This window comes from Carettochelys insculpta, chromosome 4 (genome assembly GCF_033958435.1).
Source record: "Carettochelys insculpta isolate YL-2023 chromosome 4, ASM3395843v1, whole genome shotgun sequence".
Lineage (NCBI taxonomy): Eukaryota > Metazoa > Chordata > Testudines > Carettochelyidae > Carettochelys > Carettochelys insculpta.
In genome coordinates, this window is record NC_134140.1 from 24,843,572 (window position 1) to 24,865,204 (window position 21,633).

Below are 21,633 nucleotides of genomic sequence, written 5' to 3' on the forward strand. Positions count from 1 at the left end.
CCTCAGGTATTTGCATGAATTCAGACCCCATCAGTTTGGGGTAATTGGTTGATGTCTAATCAGAGAAGATCTGTTACATTCCAGAAGGGTGCCACTACCTGCCCTCAGCATAAAGCAGGCTTGTCTGGGCCAGCTGAAGTTCAGCTCCCTGAAGCCAGTAGCCTCTGGCCACACTTAAGCTATGACATTCATGTCTTTGCCTCTGTCTGCAGAGTATTGATAAATACACACCATCCTGCAGCTCCTCAGAGTGCTCCCTGCATTGTCCAGCCACAGTCTCTGGGACACTCTCAGAAGTTACTAGGTAAGCTGTCTCCTGAGAAACAGCATACACATACCTTGACTGGCACAATGCAGGATCAGGCCCTTTAGAATATTATAGCCCGAATATATGTTTATAGTAAAACAATCATAAATTTACAATACAAAATCAGAAGTATAATGTACATCTAAATTTAATTTTTATGGGCTGGATTCCTTGACTAGAGTAGTTTCTCACCTAAAGCAAGCCCGTGGTGTCCCCAACCCTCCTGGCTGGAATCCACTTGATGGATGCAAAAGCACTGACCTATTCAGCCCCTCAGTGATGGACGCAAAGGTGTTTACTCTTGCACCCCAAAGCTCGCAGGTTTTATCCCCAGAACCAGGCTGACCCTCTTCTGTTTTCTTTTCTATGGTGCTGCCTTCAAGGTGTCTTCACATTGTGACGGACCCCTCGGCCATCCCTTAAGGGTTCTGCACATCCACGTGGCTTCCTTTGAGACTCAGAAGCCCCTTTTGTTGCCCTAGGACTTCCTGAAGGCAGGGTCTCTCTTTACCGAGCCGTGTTCATCACCGTCCAGTCCAAATTTTGGGTAGAGCAGGTCCCTCTCCACCAGCCTCAAGCTCCTCCAGCTCTGCCCCAGTTAGCCGGTCCTACCAGGGGAAGTGGTGTGGGGAGTCCAGTCATTACAGCCTAATGTGGGCTGAGTTCTGATGAACCCAGCTGCCTATCCATCCTGCAGGACTGCACCTTCTGTGAACTTACAGAGGGAACAAAGAGGGGTTTCTCCAGCACTCAATGTTTCCTCTCCCTCAGGCACCTGTCAACTGTAATCTGTCACAACATACTGTTTGTGTATGTAGGTGGAGCTTCCAAGGTAAGTACTCAGAATATGTAATCTTTGTATGACTGCAAGATACATAGCTTATATACTGTCTGGAAGAAACATGTTTGTCACCTTTGCCTGAGACATGGTCCTTAAACATATTTTCACTGTACAATAGCATCTGCACATATGCCTCACAATGATAATGAGGGTCAGTATGATATAAACTTTTATTAAACACCATATTGATTCTTTTTTGGATGAGTATTAAGAAAGTAGCTTGTGGCATACACTGCATTTGTCAAGCCCAATGGGAGTTGCTGTTACAGAACAGTGCACCCTTTGCCAGTTGAAACTGAAGGGTGCTTAGGGATGTACCTGGGAAGTCTGGTTTATGTGTAATGCAAGAAAGAAAGAATCAGCTCTCTAGAAACCACAGAGTAGTCAGGAGACCAGGCTTCTTCTTCTCCCCACCTGTTATAATTGTAGTTTTAGTCAGGAATAAACATATTCCTGGATGCCAGAGCAGACATCCACAGGTGCATGTGTCCTCCCAGTTAGCAGGCATAGGCTGCGTGCTGAATCCCGGTGGTTGTCATTCAGCATCACAATAGCATGCTCAGCTCTGACTTTCTTCTTCTGCCACCACCGGTCTGTTAGTCACCATCCACACCTATTGATGTAAATGCTCAGAGTGTTCTGCTTCTGGACACTTCTACACCCAGTGAACAACGATACAGCCCACAATTCCAACCATGAGTGGAGGCTGCTAGTGATTACTTTGGAAGTATATGTATATCAGCCCTTTAACAGACAATAAAGTAGTTGGACTTTATTCTACCTTCCCTGTACTTCCACTATTTGCTTTAGGGGTTTCCTATGGGTGTTGAGGAATTCTAAGAATAAAGCAAAGTTAAGCAATACATATGATTAAGTGTTAATGAAGTTACAAATCTTTTCGTTTGGTGGCGTTCAGAGATGTATTTGGTAAAGACGATTGGGTTTCTAATACCCTTTTTCTGTACATGAGGAACATTTTACAGCAGATTAATCTATGCTATATTATGTCTGAGCAATAAGGTGTCTGATTCTACTTAATTTCTACTTGTAAAATAATATACATTTATTTTTGCATTGTTGGAAGTTCTGTGCTGTATATAGTGTCAGGTAAGATGCTAGACAATCTGTGTGCCCAGCGACTTTATATTATGACTGAACAAAGGGAATGATATACTCTTGTTTAATTTGATAGCGTAAGAAGCCATAACAAGTAGCAAACGTCAAAGATAAGACCCTTGACTATCATGCTTAAAGTCAGCGTTTCTTTAGACGATATTGATGGCACTTCAGTCACATAGTAAAGCCAGATGTCTTAGATTACATCTTTGTTCTTTTGTGTTCTGACAGATGTCACTAATACCATGCTGTATTTTCTCCTTATTGAAAAGGAAGAGGCTGAATCAATAGAAGTCAGGCTTGATGGAGAAAATGTCCCATAGATGAATTGCTGAATGTTCAACTATTTGTGCTGTCCACACTACATATTTTCATCTTTAAATAGGAGACAACTCTCTTGGAAGCCTGTGGACCAGATAAAGGTATGGCATTGCTAACACATTGTAGATGTGTACATTTTAGATTTAAAAGTGTGTAGACAACCTTATTCCAAATTAACTGTGCAAGCTTTTATTTCTAGTGTGTTTGAGAAGGAGACACAACCTCTCTTTGCAATCAAAGAAACAATCAACTTCTGTTTTAGTTTTATTATAATTCTGTTTAGATAAAGCTTTTGATTATGTGGTCAGTAAGGAAGTCTTAGCTGCATCAAGCTGAACCAAGTTTCTCCTAGGCATGCTCTCCTAGCATTTTTACCCTTTAATTCATTTTCACCCTTTAATTAATTTTAATTGTAAATCAAGCAGTTTGTCCCCTGAAGGAGTGCTCTTGCAGGCTTGTTTTCTTGAACGGTCTTAGACTTATCTACTTTGTTAGGTCAGCTTAGTTTGTGTCTGCACTACACTGTGAGCTAGAGCTGTGATTCCCCTGTTTGTGGTACTCATGCTCTCTCTCCTTGAAGTAGTGAAAGAATAAATACGGTAGAACCTCAGGGATAAGAATATCTTGGAAACAAAGGTTGTTTGTAACTCAGAGCAAAACATTGTGGTTGTTCTTTCAAAAGTTTACAATTGGCTATAGACTAAATACAACTTTGAAATTTTACTATGCAGAAGAAAAATGCTGCTTTTAACCACTGAATTTAAATTAAACAAGCACAGAAAAGTTTGATTACTGTGGCAAACCTTTTCTAAATTTTTCATACACTATGGTATTTCCTTTTCTTTTATGGGGGGAGGTCTCTGCTACCTGACTCTCTGCATTGGGTTCTTAGTGAGTGTGTGGTTGACTGGTGAATTTGTAATTCTGGTATCCCTACCTCTATTACAGCTCTGTGGTCACGGTAACATAGATGCTGGCAAGGGAGGCCTGGTTGAATTCTTCTTTTTCAGGCTGATTTATACAAGGCACATCTCAGCTGTGCCTCTGCTGGCTACATTGCTGTGTTCACATTAACTTGGTGAGAGTTAGCCTAAGTATGTGAACCTAAGGAGGGGAATTGCACCCTCAGCTTTCAGTGTAGGTGCAGCCGAAGTGTAGAGGGAAATGAGTCATTGGCTTCAGTAACATATAGTTGCAAATAAGAGGGGGAGAGAGAATCAGCAGGAAATGCGAGGAACAAACATATGAAAAATAAATATTTTTTTACAAATTATTTTTGTAGTCATGTAATGCCTTATTTCAAATTGATCTTTTGGTTTTGTCTAACTGGCTTACTTGGAAAAACAACAAGAAGTCCTGTGGCACTTTATAAAGACTAACAGATTTTTTGGTGCATAAGCTTATGCTTCAAAAAAATTTAACGAAACAAAGCAGCAGAAGTGTAGCACTTTAAAGAATAACAATGATTTATTCGGTGATGAGCTTTTATGGGACAGACCCATTTCATCAGATCAATAGCATTTCCAGTACAGACTGGCATCTCTAAGTACAGAGGTCCAAAAAAATTGCAATAAAAACTGGCAAATCAAGTACCTAAGACTGAAAGAGGGCGGTGATGATAGGGGATGTTAAGTGTCTTGACTTAGATAATTATGAGCATCAAAGGAAGGGAGGCAGCTCTTGTAATATGTGAGGTAATTGTTGTCTCTGTTCATACCACGTGTTAATATTTGAATATGAACTCCAATTGACAACTTTCTCTATGTAAACTTTTTAAAGTATCTTTAAAAGGTAGTAGGCAGTGGAAAATGGATGGGGACAACACCTTTAGTCCATGCACTCAACTGCTCTTGTTCTCAAACTTGCTGCATCTTGTATAATACTATTATGGGAATAAACAGAAATAATAACTTCACTTGGAAGTACCATTGATTTCTACACTGCAAAGTTCCGTCTCCTGGAAGGAAGAAGTCCGGCTTAAAGAAAGGAAAGGCTAATACCAGCATGGCTTATTTGGGAGCTGTGTTACATACACATGGGGGCAACCAACAGAACAGGGAGAATGCCTGTGTCAGTTTTGGATCTCCGTTCCCCCAGGGGCTTGTAACGTATGCATTCCAAAATATCTGCCACTTCAACCACTGCCACTTCAAAGAAAGTGAAAAATAGTTTCCCTTGCTGGTGGCTTTTTTGTCATGGTAGGATAAATCTGACCCCATGTAAGAAGAGTGCTATAGGAAATAACATCTGTATAACGGGTGATAATTTCATTTGAGAACTTGCTTGAAGAGGAACATAATAAAGTAGAAATGTAAAGCTCAGAATATGCCTTAAGGCTTATTGGAGTACAGGCTGATTGTGTTGCATGATATGTAAACACAGCTAATCGGTGGTTCATTAACGTCTTGCATTTAATGATTGAATGTGGGTTCACCAAAGCTAGATCATTATCAACACACATGTAGCTACAGAAAAATGCATAAAATAGAGATTGTTTTCAATGATCATTGACATAATTCACTTCAATATGTAGCAGAGTATTGTTTTTAGCTGAACATGTGTTGAAGCAAATGATAAATGAATGTGATCTCAAATGCTTTGTAGTTTGTAGTAGAAAGGTATCAGCTGCATTTGATCCTGGCTCACAACTTGATTTTGTTTCTCATAATGAATTGCATAAAGGTCAAACTTAGGTTATAGGTAGGCATAATGGGATGATTTTTGTAAGCAAAAGCTAACAAAGAACGGATGATGCTGACTTGCAGGAAGGCAAAGCAGTACTACATTTCAAAATTGGTTTTCTGATTTGGTAAAAGCTCTGTGATTTTAAATCTCATCCTATTTAAAGACACTCTTTTATCCTTGAGTCCATGCTGGTCTTACTCGTCTGAAAAGCAAGAGTTAAACATACATTAGCAAATCAATTTAGGCGGATTATCTTCAGCTGATTCATTTATTGATTCTGTTGGCTTTGTGCATAGGACACGTGCTTCAAGTAGAGGTGAAGAAACTATTTGCAATAACCTGTGTATTTGACAAACTGTCTTTTTTGGCATGCAAATGAACAAGTCTTGTCTTGTACAAAATTGCTTGTTGTTCAGAATTATTCAATGAATGGCTTGTACAAAAGTATTTTATCTTACTCATTTCCTGTGACCTTTTTTGCTATGGTGGTTGCTTTAAGTACTTACCATCAGTAACTACTTGCTTTGTATCAGTGGACAGATAACTGAATCGTGTGATCTTGTTTGTTCCTTCAGCCAACGACTCCAAAATGCAAAAGGCCTGTTAAAATGGTTCCATGGAACACATTCCTAAATGACTACATGTATGAGTATACCCATTTGCATGAGCATTCACAGGACTTTCTTGCAAATAAATTTTTACAGAAATCAGGGAGAAAACCCAGTAATTATGGCATTAGCTTAGAACTTGGAAATCCCAGGGTCGGTTGCCCGCTCCATGACAGAGTTTGTGTGAACACAAGGCAAATAGCAAGCTACTGATGCTGAGTATTTGGCAATTCACCTACTCCTCTCTTCACCTCAGTTGCTTCTCTGTAAAAAAGGTGATAATAGTACTTCCTACTTCACTGGGGGGGTGGAGTTGTAAAAAATTCTATTTGAATGTCAAGTGCGGGTGCGAGAGACTGGCAAAGCCATCACAGATGTTGGGACCCAGCCTCTGACTTCAGGAAGCTCCATCACCTCTGTTGTTAAGATCATTTACTGAACTAAAACAGCCAGTTTAATCTACTAACTGCAGATAATTCTTCGGTTTTAACAAATCATTCAGTTACAAATCTGAAACATGTCTGAATGGGGACATTTGTGCATCCAGAGTGCGCAAGGTTGTTTTGACACATTGAAAAAAAATTGAGAGGCTGTTTTGTGTAATAAAATTCCAGTTACTGTCTAATGCATTGATGCAAATAATGAGCAAAATTTAATGTATCATTCATCATTTTCTGACATACTGGAATGTACAATTAATAAGAATATGAAAATGGTAGCCTAGATAACTGCTTAAATAAATGTATATAGTTACTATGGATGCTGCTAGCAAAAAGATTTACCAAATTACGTGCAAAAACTCTATTTAATTGTAATTCATCATGTTTGAATTGTATATCAGCCTGTGAGCATATGCCTTGTTTTAGAAAATAACAAATACAGATGAAAAAGTTGATCAAAAATGATTATTTAAATAAAGCCTCTCCACCTGGTGATTTAAAGCATAGTTTAAATAAGTCAATTTAAACAAATTCATTCTGGTGCTTTATGCATTCTCTCTCTCTCTCTCACTCTGTGTGCGCGTGTGGGTGTGTGTTTGTCATTGACCATTTTTATTACTTTTCTTGGGTCATAGGGGTCAAAGTGACTTTTCAAGTGGGTTAGGTGCTTTTGAACATTTTATCGTACATAAATCCTCTAAATTAATTTAACTTTTCCTGGTGGTGATAGACTACTCATGTGAAGAAGGGTCTTAATTTCCTTTGTCTTGGTGACTTTCACTGTATAGTATTGACTGCTTGGAAATTCACCTTGTGGGTTGTGGGATTTTAAAGCTCCAGCAGGTCTACGTGATGAGCACAGAAATGGGAAGAGAAACACATCAGACTGTTGTTGCACCTGTTCTTGAGTTTGGGGTAGGGAACAAAAGAGAACTTTGCAACCCTGTCACAAAAAAATGTGTGTATTTTACTTTGGTCTCCCAGCATCTGCAGTTTGGAAGGTGCGAAGCATTTTCCAGCTTGACTTTCATCACTGTTACCTGTTCCACAGTTTCACGAATGCAGAAATTTGCAAAAAAATGATTTCTCTTTTGGTACATTGTAAGAAGTCCTAACAAAAATTTTGGTTTTTGCATTACAATAAAGGTGTAATAGCTTATTTTTATAATTGTAAAACTTGGTATCCTGACAAGCTCTCAGGACAAACATGAATCAGAGAGGTAGCTGCGTTAGTCTGTATCTTCAAGAACAACAAGAAGTCCTGTGGCACCTTATAGCCTAACAGACATTTTGGAGCATAAGCTTTTGTGGGCAAAGACCCGCTTCATCAGATCCCCACTCATGCATCTGATGAAGCGGGTCTTTGCCCACAAAAGCTTATGCTCCAAAATGTCCGTTCATCTATAAGCTGCCACAGGACTACTACTTGTTCTCTGAGTGCAAACATGAGTTACTTTACCCTATCTTGTAAAGCTCAGAAATTCTCCAAGTACAGCAAAGTAATAATGTAGTGTGTTAATATTGAGTAGCTTTTCTTCTATCCTGTAAGCAGTGCACAGTGCTTTGCTAGAAATTCAGTAGGTTTGGATAGCAGTACAACTGCTGGCAGAGTTTCAGCATGCACTGCACAATTAGGTAAGTATAGAGGTGCAAGTGTTTTTGGTGAGATAAGTTAATCAATGTTATGCTGAGTGACTTACAAGAATTCATCCCATGTTCGATGTTCTTGTGTGTTGTGAAAATACACACACGCAGATGCGCGCACGTGCACACGATTTACATAACGAACAGCTTCTGTGGGCATAAGAAGTTGTACTTTGCATCACGGTCTGAGGTTTGTGATCAAGCATTAAAGACAGTAGAATCTCAGAATACAGGTTGAACATCTCTTGTCCAGCACCCTTGGGACCTGACCGATGCCCAAAGAGAGAATTTGCTGGATGATGGGAGGTCAGTATTTTGTAGCATCTTACCAACACTTCCGCTGCTTACTGGGTTCTTAGAAGACGTTTAGGGATAAATTACAACTAAAAACAGCACAGAACACTGAGAGCCAGTACTGGTGCCTGTAATCAAACTTTATGGGACCATGGGAAGCTTGGCCACACCCATGATAAATGGTCAGCCAGCTAACTAAAATTATACCAGTTTATGAAGTATGCCAGATGTGAGCGTTCTGGATTAGAGAGGATCAACCTGTACTGTCAAGGTATTGGTATATTCATATAGAAGAGACGGTATGAACCGCTTGTACTGCTTTTCCTCTGAAGTTGAATGTACTCACCAGTAAAATTACAGTTGCTATGATATGATTCTGTGTTTAATATTTATGGCATATTTTGGATGGTGAATCTTTATGGCATATTCTGGATGGTAAAAGTGATTTTCCAAAAGATATGAATTAATTCAGGGCTTGAAAATTTTACCAATTATTGAAAATTATTTGTCCTACATATAAGTTATAGAGAGTAGGGATGGTGTGAGCTGGGGTGAATATGTAGTTTTCCTAAGGATAAGACAATTTGGGATGTGAATATTCAAAAAAAGATTTAAAGAAAAGGCTGTGCATTTATTTGTGATTATTCTGAAATAAATTTAGAATGCCCCAGATTTAAAATATACAAATAACTAGTTATAAGTAGCACAAATTTTGGTTTTCAGAAGAACAGTTGGGAAATAAAAAAACCACTTCTAGAGGTGTCCAGTCCAAAAGGAAAATCAACTATGATAAGGAAAAACAGTCCCCCTCCCCAATATTGCTAAGTGAATATCGCATAAGCACATTTAAATAAAGCAAATACATGCTACCTTTGTATTACAATAAAGTCTTAAAATCATTGTACAAATATACTTTTCACTGTTTTGTACATTTTTATAACAATTATCTTGGACAATGAAATAACCTAAAAATGAGACAAAAGAGTATCTTCCACAACAATAGTGAAGTTTTAGAGACTTTGCAGGGTGCCATATCTCATTAGCATAAGGAAACAGCTTTCTAGCAGAGCTCTTGTTTAAGTCACACATTTTTTCCTATTGGTCTGAAATCTTGAGAGAGCTTTTTGCAGAACTTTGATTGTAAATTTGATCTAGTTCCTTTTTAAAAGCAAAAATAATTTGGAGTTCAAGATGTTCAAACTTTTTATTTAGTTTATCATGTGTTTTAAAACTGAAATTAAAAACGAGAACAAAAGTGCCTGTTCATTCAGTAATAATTAAGATTACTATCTTTCAACAGCTGGTATGTAGAACAGCTGCTGAGATCTCCCTGCTGCACTTCAGGAAGGCAGTAAGCTGTTCCCTGCTATCAAAAAAGTTAAGAAACGCTGTGTTAAGTCATAACTCCGTTACACTGTGTATGTCTGTCTACAATGCTATTGGATGTGTGAGTGCAGCATATGTAGACATCCCAAGCCAGCTTTGATGTAGCTGTGTCAAATAGTAATACAGGCTGCACCTCCTAAGACTAGCACTCTCTGGTCCAGCAGCATACCTTGTCCAGCAGTACCAGGGATGCTCCTGGTGCAGAGAGTCTGGGCAGAAGGGCAAGATGAGCCACCTTTCTAGCAGTCAAGGGTGGGGGAATGCTCTCAGAGACAGCGTTCCCCTTGTAAGTCTTTGCAGGGCCAGGCCGGGAGGTGGCATCCTACGTGCCAGGGCCAGGGCCAGAACGCTGATGTCCCCTGGCAGATGGAGTTGTGGCTGGTGCCAGGGAGGTGGTTGCAGTGGCGAGCCAAGGCAGGAGGGCCAGTGGGGGGTGGGGAGGAGTGGCCAGTGACAGGGGGGCATTTACCTGCCCTGGTCTGGCAAAAATCCCTGAGGTCCAGAAGGTGCTGAACCAGGGTGGTGCAACCTGTAATAGTGAAGCCATAGTATCAGAGGCTGTACAGTCCCGCCCAGGGTCTCTGAATAATACGTGTTCATCCATGCTGCCATGGTTTCACTGCTGTTGCTCTGTGAGCTAGCTACTTGAAAGCTAACTTGTCTGTCTACACATGCTGCCATTACACCTCTGGCTGCTCTCAATGGCCGTGTCTACACTAGCCCCAAACTTTGAAATGGCCATGCAAATGAATATGAAATACATATTCAGCGCCTCATTAGCATGCGGGCGGCTGTGGCACTTTGAAATTGACGTGGCTCACCGCTGCGCAGCTTGTTCAGAGGGGGCTCATTTTCGAAAGGACCCCGCCTACTTTGAAATCCCCTTATTCCCATCTGCTCATAGGAATAAGGGGACTTCGAAGTTGCTGGGGTCCTTTCGAAAAGGAGTCCCATCTGAATGAGCTGTGCAGTGGCAAGCCGCGTCAATTTCAAAGTGCCGCGGCCGCCCACATGCTAATGAGGCGCTGAATATGTATTTCAGCGCTTCATTAGTAAACTTTGAAATGGCCATTTGCATGGCCATTTCGAAGTTTGGGGCCAGTGTAGACACAGTCAATAACATGTTTAATAATATCTCATTTGTTAACATTCTCCTCTCTGAAGACATAGTTGCAACTCAGCAGCATCTCCTTTGGTTCGTCGTGCCCATATGCCCCCCTAACGATATGCAATGATTATGTCAGAGGGCCTTGTACATACACATGCTAGGCTGAATGTAACCATATTACACACCAATATTAACAATGAAATAAAAAGAAGTATAATGGGAGAAAGACCAGCTTGATTTGATCACATTCAGTTTTGCGTGGTGGTGCAATTAAAATCTAAACTTGTTTAAACTGTTTCCTGGTAAGGGTTTGAATCATGCTTCAAATGATCTCCTAGGATGTCTGGATTTATTATGTACATGGATGGAAAAAATGAGGGAACATTAGCTACAAGTTTGTTTATTATGTGGGTGCAGGAGAAGGTCCACAGGTCAATTTGCAGCTATAGAGGGAAGCTAATGTTTGACTCTACAGTCCGAAAAGTCATCTTGTCAGGAGTACCATGGATCTTTCAGACACAAATACAGTTCAATGCATTGGAGCTTACAGCTGTATGATTTTGGAACCTATAACTTTCATCTCAAGCTGACAGTGACGCAATGAGTTGGAAATTGGAGGGGTAATTGACACTGCTATGAATTAAGACTGCACAGAGTCTCCCACGATTGAACCCATAATTCCTAAAGATTTTTATGCTCCCTGTCTGCTGTTGCCGGATGAACTACTAAATAAATCTGATCAAAAGAGTAGTTGGCCAATATGGCCTCTCTTCTTTTTCCTTCCTCTATCTCCTTACATGTTTTTTGTATTAATCTAGTTAACATTTAAAGTATCATGATTGGCATTTGAATTATCACCCTTTGAAACAAATGCGGTAGTTCATATGATATTTAGTCCTCCCATGAATGCAAGAAACTGGACTAGATGACCTCTCGAGGTTCCTTCCTGTTCTACAGTTCTATTATTCTGTGCCTTGGAGCTACTGCTACTCAGGCTCTCTGAGGCTCCATGGAACACTTGAGAGTGTTGCCCCTCCAGTGTTCATGGTAGTACTTTTCCAGTACCCCTTCCTTTTGTGAAACTTTAACTAAGAGGTGTTGTCTGCCAGGAGCTTTGATGTTATGTTTGTGTTGCTTGTGTTTTGGTACAGTGCACTGCAGAAGATTCCCTCACACTGCTAACTACTGCACTACCACGTAAAACAACTTTGCCTCTCAAGGGCTGTGTCTACACGTGCCCCAAACTTCGAAATGGCCATGCAAATGGCCATTTCGAAGTTTACTAATGAAGCGCTGAAATGCATATGCAAACCCCCTCTGTTGCCAGCCCCTTATCCCTGGGAAAAAAATCAGGGATAAGGAGCTGGGGACGTGGGGGAGTTTTGCCGGCAGAACCACATCTCCACTGCTTGTTTGCTGCTGAAAAAATGCAAATGAATCATGTGAATATGCAAATGAGCTGTAATTGGCAATTTCATGAACCCTCATTTGTATCATGCTGCTGGCAGAGATGCAGCCTAGGAGATGTTACAATGCATGTGCAATAATTTCTCTTTTCTATAACAACTAAGCTTTCATTATTAGGTGGCTGATTATTCTTGTGTGTTTCTTGTCTTCTACATTGTCTAAATCCCAAAAATCCTCAAAATATATTTGGGACTCTCTGATCTGATCTGACTTCTCTACCACAGCATGTGTTCAGATGTGCCACCCACTAATTCTAGATCTTGCAATTGTAACTAATTGCAGGTTTCTTTCTTTTGAACCATATTACAGAGACACATTTTTTGCTACTGTTAGTAGTAGTAGTAGGCATCCTTCAGTCTGCATAGACTATGGATTGTGCCCTTTAAAGTTTCAATTGAGGACTTCATTTACAGCGTCTATTGTGACTATGAAGACCCACATGAGTGACAGTCCTTGCTGCATCTCTTGCAGATGTAGTGGGTGTCTGGCAAGTCCTTATTGTGCTTTTTTGTGCGCTCGCTTCTCCTCTGCTAGCTGTCTGATCTTCATCTCGCCCTTGTGAAGGCCCTTGTGTAACCCCTGCCTCCATCTGCTGCGGTCATTTGCTAGTTCTTCCCAGTTGTCCAGATTTCTGAATAAATACCTTTCCTGTTTGTGGATTCAAGGCTAGTATTTTATCCAAAAATAAGTGAACGATTTTGAAACATTGTTTTTGACCTGGCTTGAGTCTTGTCATTCCCCTGCAAAAATTGCCTATGTTAAGTGACCTGCTTGCCAGCATCCTTTCCAACAAATTTTGGCAGTGTTTGAATCAGTTTTGTTGGCTGTTACGGTTGGTAGAAGTGAATTTTATTGGCATTGTTTCTGTGGTAGGGAGGAGTTTGCAGCTTGTGGATGGTGAAGGATATTTACACTGAGAACATTTGTGAGGTCCCTGAAATTCTCTTGTTGTTTGGTGTCATGCCCATATCAGTGCTGTTTTGAAGCTGCAGTGTGTCAGTTTGTCCTCCACACCTGATCCCTTGTCAGGGGGGTGGTTTTTCAGTAATTCATTTGCAGTCTTAGACCCGAGCGCTCTTGATCTACCCAATAATGTCAAAGCTGGAGATATTTTTTAAAAACCTAATCTTTGCAGGTTGCATGAGGGTTTCACTCAGGGCTCTGCTTCAGTGGTACATGGCAGCATGGCATACTGGCACACCTCTGTGATACTGTTAGAATTTAAGCTTTCCTGAGAGTGAGAGGTAAGTCTCTAGCTGAGGTGGTCAGACGAGCTTTCTGACACTAACTGACTAAGGGTACATCTACACTACCCAGTAGAACAATCCAGTTAGGTTCAATCTTCTGGGGTTTGATTTTGTGTACTTAGTGGGGACATGCAAAATGGAGCTATCAGGGGTCCACAGTTGACTCCTGCATTCCTTAGTAAGGGTGGTTGACAGGAGAGTTACTCCCTTTGACCTCCCTCAGTGAGACAACCATGTAAGCCAATTGCAGGTAAGTCAATTTCAGTTATGCAATTGCCATAGCTGGAATTGTGCATCTCTGATTGACTTTAAGTTCTAGTGGAAACCTGGCTAAAGTCACATTGGCCCGCATATGCAGAACCTGAAATAGTAGGTCTGATTAGCATCACCTACCCCATTTGTCTCTGCCTGGAGACTCAGGGTTAGAGACAACATTTTAAATATCAACACTGATAACTCACTGTTTATCAAAGCATGTAAGAAAACGGAGAGAGGGAGGATTGTGCAGATCTGTTTATCTCCCGTGAGTGCTCCGGCTCATTTTGGAACTTCCCTGATGAAGAACCGTTGCTCTTTTCACCCCTTGCCCCATCAGACAGGAAGGAGAAAAGCTCATTGGACCATCTGAGCATCTTAGAGCCAAGCTCAAGAAGCCATGCAGGGCATGGTTAACAGGGTTAACAGGCCTGGGGGACCTAACACAGTCCATGACTGTCTTTGGACTCCATTGAGAGGCGCTAAGCCCTGAAAGCATGCATGGTTATATTTTGAAAGGTCTGGGTGAGTGCAGGGATTGGAGTAGAAAAACCTCCTGAGGTAGCTGCCAGTCCTGTGATTCTAACCTCTGAGTAATCTGTAAGTAGCATCTGTGGGAGAATAGCACTGTCTTTCTGCCCATCTGGCATTTGCTGTCAAGGCTCAAACAAAAGATAGTTGAAATCAATATCCCTTAAAGTGAGCATAATGGCGCCCGTGCATGATTCAAAAGTGCTGCTTTCAGAATGCCACCGCCCCCGTGACTTCAAAAGCACCTTCTTTCTATTTGGTTTTAGGAAGGGGACTTGGGTAGACACAGCCTGAGCATTCACAAGAAAAGGAAGACCAGAGGAACATTGTAGAGTGAATGCACTTGTACTGAATTGCAATTAATCTGGGACCCTGTCTTTAATTGTTTGTTCAGCACGGGAGCAGGGATTTTAATTCTTTGTAGCTCTGAGTTTTGGGAGTGATTCCCAATGTTTGAAACTCATTATGTTTCGTTTGTTTCTCTGGGGATGTTCTGTTTTTCTTTAAAAAAGAATTAGAAATGGAAGAAAATGGTACTTGTTATTCTGTGTAAATGCAGTGTGGTATGTCAGAGTGATTGTTTTGCAATTTGGTGTAATATAGAATTTAAATCCAAGTGTATTGACCTGTGTTCCAAGTATCACTTAGAACTCTATGGCTGTGACCACCCTCACCCCTCCTTTTGGAGGGGCTATGGTAATGTGGTACTTTGGGATATGCTAATGAGGCGCTCCATGAATATGCAGTGTCTAATTAGCGTAATGGCAGCTGCGTGCGCTTCGAAACTGCTGGTTTTGAAATGCAGCTGCCCGTGTAACTGGGGGGGGGCTTTCGAAATGACCTCCTGATTTCGAAAGCCCCTTAATTCCCATCTAGTTTTGGGAATAAGAGACTTTCAAAATCAGGAGTCCATTTCGAAAGGCCCCCTAGCTACACAGGTGGCTGCATTTTAAAACCAGCAGTTTTGAAGCGCATGTGACCGCCGTTATGCTAATAAGGCACTGCATATTCATGGCAGTGCCTCATTAGCATATCCCAAAGTGCCATATTACCACAGCCCCTCTGAAAGGAGGGGCTAGTGTGGCCCCAGCCTGTAAGTCAGTTCTATGTGAAAGGAGTGCTAGATATTGTAAGGGTGATGGGTGAACACATTATTTCCTAAAAAGAAAAAGCAATGTCATTTTTAAGCATCTTACTGTTACCTAGGAATCAATGGAGTATCAAATAAGGTATGATTCAACAGTTTAGGAAGATGGAGACTTTTTCCCAGCTGTTGTATGTGATAAAGGGAATAATGTGTTCCTTCATATACTGAAGCAGCTCATGCAATTCATTTCACCTTCACGTTGAAAGCAGGCAACCCAAAGGTATTTTGTGTGAAACCTGAAATGAAGTATTTAAAGAACAACCTTAACCTAAAGGAATAAGCATTTTTTAAAAAAAGTTGTATTATCTTTTCATAGGTGGGAAACTGAGGCACAAAGCTGTGAAACAAAGTTAACTTTGAAGTAAGGGGAAATATGTGTAGAATCTCTGCTGGCTACTTCGAAGTAATGCCTAACTTTGAAGTTAGCTCTTCGTGTAGATGCAGCCATAGTGTTGAGCAGGTAGAGAAGGAAATAAAAGTGTGATTTGTCTAACAGATTATCAGTTCAGTTTGAATGAACTGTCCCCCACATGCTCCCCCAGACACTGGGCCTCACCCCCTGCCTCTGCTGTCTGAGCCTCTACACATCCTTTCCATGCTCACCCCCTGCCCAGCTCTGGCACCTGCTCCCCCAGCATCTCCTCTCAAAGGATCCAGAGAAGCCCAGGCAAATGTTTTGGTTGAAAAGTTCAAGGCTCCCTCCCTGGGCTGGAGGGACCAGTAGCAGGGTATTGCAGTTCCCTTACAAATGGCTTGCACTCCTCCCTCTCACTGCCTCTGGTGGGGGTCATGGGCTGCTTAAGAGCAGTCTTCTGGTGCCCTCTGTCTGACTTCCTCCAGAGGCCAGCATAACTGCTGGCAGTGAGCTCAGGGTGCATGTGGGGCAGCAGTGACAGTTGCTTGCATATGGCTGGCACCGCTTGCCTGCAGCTGTGCTGGGGAGGAGAGAGCAGGACTGGGCAGGCAGAAGGGGCCGGAGACAGTGGAGGCTGGGGGAGTCAGTGGAGGCCATAGGGGAGGGAGGCTGAGCGCGTTGTGCCCTCCTTATGAAATTTCACACCCCCGGGGGGGAGTGCTCCCCCACTTTTCTCACCCCCATTGTAGAGGATAGTGGATTGTCAGGTTGTGGACAGAGGTGGGGAACAGTGTCACAGGAAGACATGGTTTGCATGAGAAGACATGCTAGCTGTCCTAGCAGGCACCTTTCACTATTGCAAAAGCATGTAAGTTTATCAGGGAATGGGAGAACTCCTGTTTGGGACTTGTTAACAGGCCCACAGTTACAGAAATGCCTGTCACCAGGTGGTCTCCAGGGAAGTGGGGGCATGGAACCATTAACTTTGGAATCAGATTTTAATGGCACATCTTAGACATTCATTGTGATAGCAGGTGCTCCTCTCTTCCATGGAGGAACTTACCTCCTGTACAGGCCTGCAGGAGTGAAGGGAGCGGAATTTCTCCTTCTGCACACCTTGGGAAGACCAAGCAAGGACAAGTCCAGTCTTGTGTCTTTCTGAAAGAGATGAATGGCTGTAGAGTGGTTAGAATGGGAACTTCTATACAGTCTTAACTTCTACTGTGGCTGCTCTAACTGCTAAGATATTTGAAGAGAACCTTTAACACAAGAAGGTACAACTAAAACAAAACAGAGTCCTAGCCTTGGTTCAGAATTGAAATCTGAAATACTCATCAATCAAGTACTTCAGAATGTATTTATAAACAGACCTGTGAATACACTGTTGGAGAGAGATGATCAATTTTTATGTCTCCCTCAGTTCTATGCAGTCATAATATGGTGCTATGTCCTGGCTTGTGTTAGTGTGAAATTAAATTCCCATGAACCTAAATTATATGCTACAAGTGAATTCCTTGGCTGGTTATCTTCTCTCATTGTTAGTGTAATTGATGTTGTGACAGATGGTTGGGTTGCAATCTCTTATTCCTGCCGCCTTATATATTGTAAGTGCTACAAACAGAAAGAGACCTGCAAGTTCTTCAGCTGAAATGGAAAAAACTGTTGCAAGGAACAAAATCTCTGCTTGGAAAATTGCTGGAATCCTCTTGCAATTCACTCATAGACTCAGAAAGTTGCAGGCAGATTGACTCTAATTGAATGTTTTAAGTAGTATCTGAGACCAGATCTTGTCTGTAGTTGGACCAAGCTCTATTGGAAAGGCTTTAGAGTTTCACTGAGCTCTCCCATGCATTTAGGGAAAGTAATCTGATGTCTTCAATAATACTTAACAGCAGTGAAGGGTCCTGTGGCACCTTATAGACTTACAGAAAAGTTTTGAGCATGTGTATGTGTGTGAATGTATGATGACCTTGGCAATACTCGAAAACGAATCGCTTTTAGCAAAAATGGAGGAAGATGATGTGGGGAAAAGGTAAATTTTAAACCACTCCTTTTCCCCTCTTCCAAATCCCAATAATGAAAAATGTTCCTTACCAACCATAGTCTATGGATTCTCAGTCTCTTAATTCCCTCTGCTCACGAAAGCTCATGCTCAAAACTTTTCTGTTAGTCTATAAGGTGCCACAGGACCCTTTGTTGCTGTTACAGATCCAGACTAACACGGCTACCCCTCCGATACTATTCAATAATGCTTGTTAGATATTTTCTATACTACTTTTCATCCTGTAATGTGTTAAGGCTGCAATCTGGCAAAACATTTTAGCACACGCTTTAAGTTAATCTCTCTTCAGAAAAGCACTCAAGCTTTTAACTGTTTAAAAGTGAGTATGTAGTTCAATGCTTTACTTAAGTGGAGCCTACCTTCCTTCATAGCACATCTGTACTACTTTTTGCACTTAAAACATTAATTCAGGTTTGTGTGCTAGAAAGTGGAAGACCTTTTAATTTAAGCCTTGTAATTATTATCTGTATGAAATTGGCATATACTAGTCAAGACTATTGTGTTAATAAAGTATCATAAAATTCCTTATTACTTTACAAATCTTTGCCAAGCTATGTTAATTGCACTTACTTTTGCGCAAAATTCCCTGCTCATAAAAGGGACGCCATATGCAGAGTGCCTGAGACTATGCAGCCGTGGAAATTTGGTCTATAAAATTGGTTTTAATGTGATTATACATCAACCCTACACTGCTGAAATACATAGGGCAGTTTTGCCAAAGTAAGTGTCTATTTTTAAGAACAATATCTTGATCTTACTAAATATAAGCAAATAACACATTTCTTTATAAAAATCCAAATTTTGAAAATCAGTTATAAAATTTTGAGGTACAACTGGATAAATAAAGCAGTAACAGAAACAAGCTGATCTTGGTGGATAGGTTAGTTTCACTATGGCTTCTTCACTTTCTGTTCTTATGATTCACTAAATCATAAAAATGAGTCTGTACTGCATGTAGTGTGTTGTTTGTAATCCTTGGCTTGAAGGTAGAAGAAGAAATCATTCTGCACAGGAAAAATCCTTGTAAAAAGAGACATGATTTTTTAAATGGAATCAGAATTTTTGCCTGTCAGTTTAGTCATAAACCAAACAGAAAAGCAATTGTTTTTTGCCTGATATGTGGGAAGATTCTTTTTAACTGACATGATTTCTTTCCCACACATTTTCTGCATCTCTGTTCTAATATTTCAGTCATGGTGACTAATTAACAATTTACCTGCTAGAAATCAAATTGAATCTGAGTAATGTTACTTTATTTTGAAATCAGGGCTGAAATTCTAAATTTTGCCTGGATGTGCTGAGTAAAGTCTGCATGTTGGCATAAAATAATGGGCCAGTCACACTGTTTCCTATTCTGAAAGCATATGAGTCATGTAACCTAAAGTTACGTCTCTCTCTGTAAATAGTATGTGTTCAGCAGAGAATGACTTTACAGAATTCTGGATTTATTAAAAATAAATTACTTTTACAGAAGACACAGTAAAAATCATGCTTTTGTGACTTCTAAGCAAATGTAGTCCTAGGTTTTTTCACACGTCCTAGGAGGAAAATTGATTTTTTTTCTTTTGTAACTTGCATATTCTAGAGTATTTATAAAGGTACAACACATTTATAAAGCTACAGCACTTACCAGGAAATTGATTGATTATTAGCAAGTTGCTGAAATGTTTCATTAAAATTTAACATCTATAAATTGCTGGGCACATTAGATAGCAATTTCTCATTTTGTTTTTAGGAAGAAAAGTCTAGAATTATCTATTTAGCAGTTCAGTGATTGTTCTGAAGCAGGGAATGACTTCTCATGATGACAGAGTGACTCCTTGAAACCACAAAAAGATAAATAGGAGGAAGAGAAATTAGAACTATTAATTGATATTATTCAACCAATCAGGTTTCCTGACATCACTGTTTAATGGATTTCCCATCACTAACGTCACTGGAATGGCATGGAAATTGGACACAATCTTTTCCTTGCAGTTACTGTAAAATAAATCAGTTAGGCAAGATTTGCTGGCCACATACATGTTTCCCATTTCCTCCCCACCCAAAAAATTAAGTCACCAGTGGAATCTTAGAGCATTTTGTAAGATTTTTTTTTTAAAAATCGTCCTTACATTTTGTTTCATATGGAAGTGTGATAGTTACTGCACTGCAGAGGGAATTAAGAGACTGAGAATCCATAGACTATGGTTGGTAAGGAACATTTTTCATTATTGGGATTTGGAAGAGGGGAAAAGGAGTGGTTTAAAATTTACCTTTTCCCCACATCATCTTCCTCCATTTTTGCTAAAAGCGATTCGTTTTCGAGTATTGCCAAGGTCATCATACATTCACACACATACACATGCTAACACAACTTTCACCAAAGTCACTGGAAGTTTTCTGTTATAATGGACTGTGGGATTACACTTCAGGTGGTTCTTTTTTTTTTTGATGCCATGTGTCCATGTGTCAAGTTGCACCTTGTAAGTTATTAAATGAGGAGTTGTGACGCTTCTGGGTAGAGAGAATCAAATTTTGCCAGACTGTGCAGTATTCCTTCTTTTTCTGTCACTGTCCTATTGTTCACAGTCTGACTGCATTGTCTGATGTCCTGGATCAGGAGAACTGATAGCTGTGGGAAGTATGCCCAGCTTGGGACTAGACCATCGCTGGTCCTAATGGAGCTGCACAAGACACATGTGGGGAGTTATGTGCACTCCATCCTTGCATGGCCTACCTGCATGTGGCTGCCAGGTACAGAATTGCAGTTGAGAGCAGCCTGTAAGTATTTTCTGTGAGAATGGGGCCAGAGAAGGGGTGGGGGAGAGGTGTGGAATGGGAGCCCTCTTCATTTCCTCAATGCAACTAACTACAGTGATTTTTTTTTTAAATCCTGTAGTCCAGTGATTAGATGATGATGATGTCGGCTTTCATTTCAGTCTAGCTCTTGTGATGACCCAGAGAAGTTTGAACATGTGATCCAAGTCTATGAGAGAGTCTCAAAAATCAAGAGAAAACCCAAGAGGCATTTTCTAAAAATTGTGTCCCCCTAATCTCATTATTCTGGGAGAGGGGGAAGGCCATGACTCATCATTGTTTCCACACTGGGGGTTACCAGTACTGCTTTGCTCAATACACCCTGGCTGATGGAGGAAGCAGAGGGTGAGTGGCATGTTAAGTATCTACACTGGGTATAGGGCTGGTGAATAAGGGTGTAATTCTTCCTCTGGGAGCCTGGGGGAATTCTACATGAGTCATGTTCAGCAGCCCTATATATCAGTCTACCTCTTTCATGCATACATGTGGATTGAAGTGTCTAGCTTTAAGTACCCATATTGAAAAGATTGGTCTTTATGGAATGGCTCTGGCTCAGTTTGAGTTCAGGGATAATATAAAGTTACTGACTCCAAGGTATGTTGTAATTTTCCAGTACAGCATCAATATCACTTTGACTTCTTTTTTTTCCTCCAAATTTCCTGTATCGTCATCGTCATCATAATCAATAACTGTGGGCTCAGCGCCTGTTGGTGTCTGATGCCTCTCTCACTATTTAAGGCTATTTCAGTGATTTTTGTCTTATGCAATAGAAGAATAAATTCCATTTCTAAATGTATATACCAAAATATCTAACTCAGGTGTTCTTGCTCTTATTCTGTGATTCTGTGGTTATTTAAACATGGTCACATTTTTTAGAAAGATCATATGAGAGGAAAGATTTCTAACAATCCCAATAAGCCAGGGTGAAATGGATTTCACTTAGGCTAAGTTCACATTGAATTCAGTCTGCTTTCAAGTTTAGAAAGAATTCATACTGTTTGAAGCTTTGATCATGACACA

The 21,633-nt window shown here is 40.6% G+C and overlaps 1 protein-coding gene across 1 annotated transcript in view; it reads left to right on the plus strand.

Annotated features, from left to right (window-relative positions):
* Positions 1 to 2,551: 2,551 nt before the first annotated feature.
* The window catches only part of JAKMIP1 (janus kinase and microtubule interacting protein 1), a 165,222-nt gene continuing 146,140 nt past the window's right edge, over positions 2,552 to 21,633 (plus strand). The window contains exon 1 of the mRNA XM_074991717.1: positions 2,552 to 2,686. The gene's annotated coding sequence lies outside the window, so the exon portion shown is untranslated. The remainder of the gene's footprint in view (positions 2,687 to 21,633) is intronic.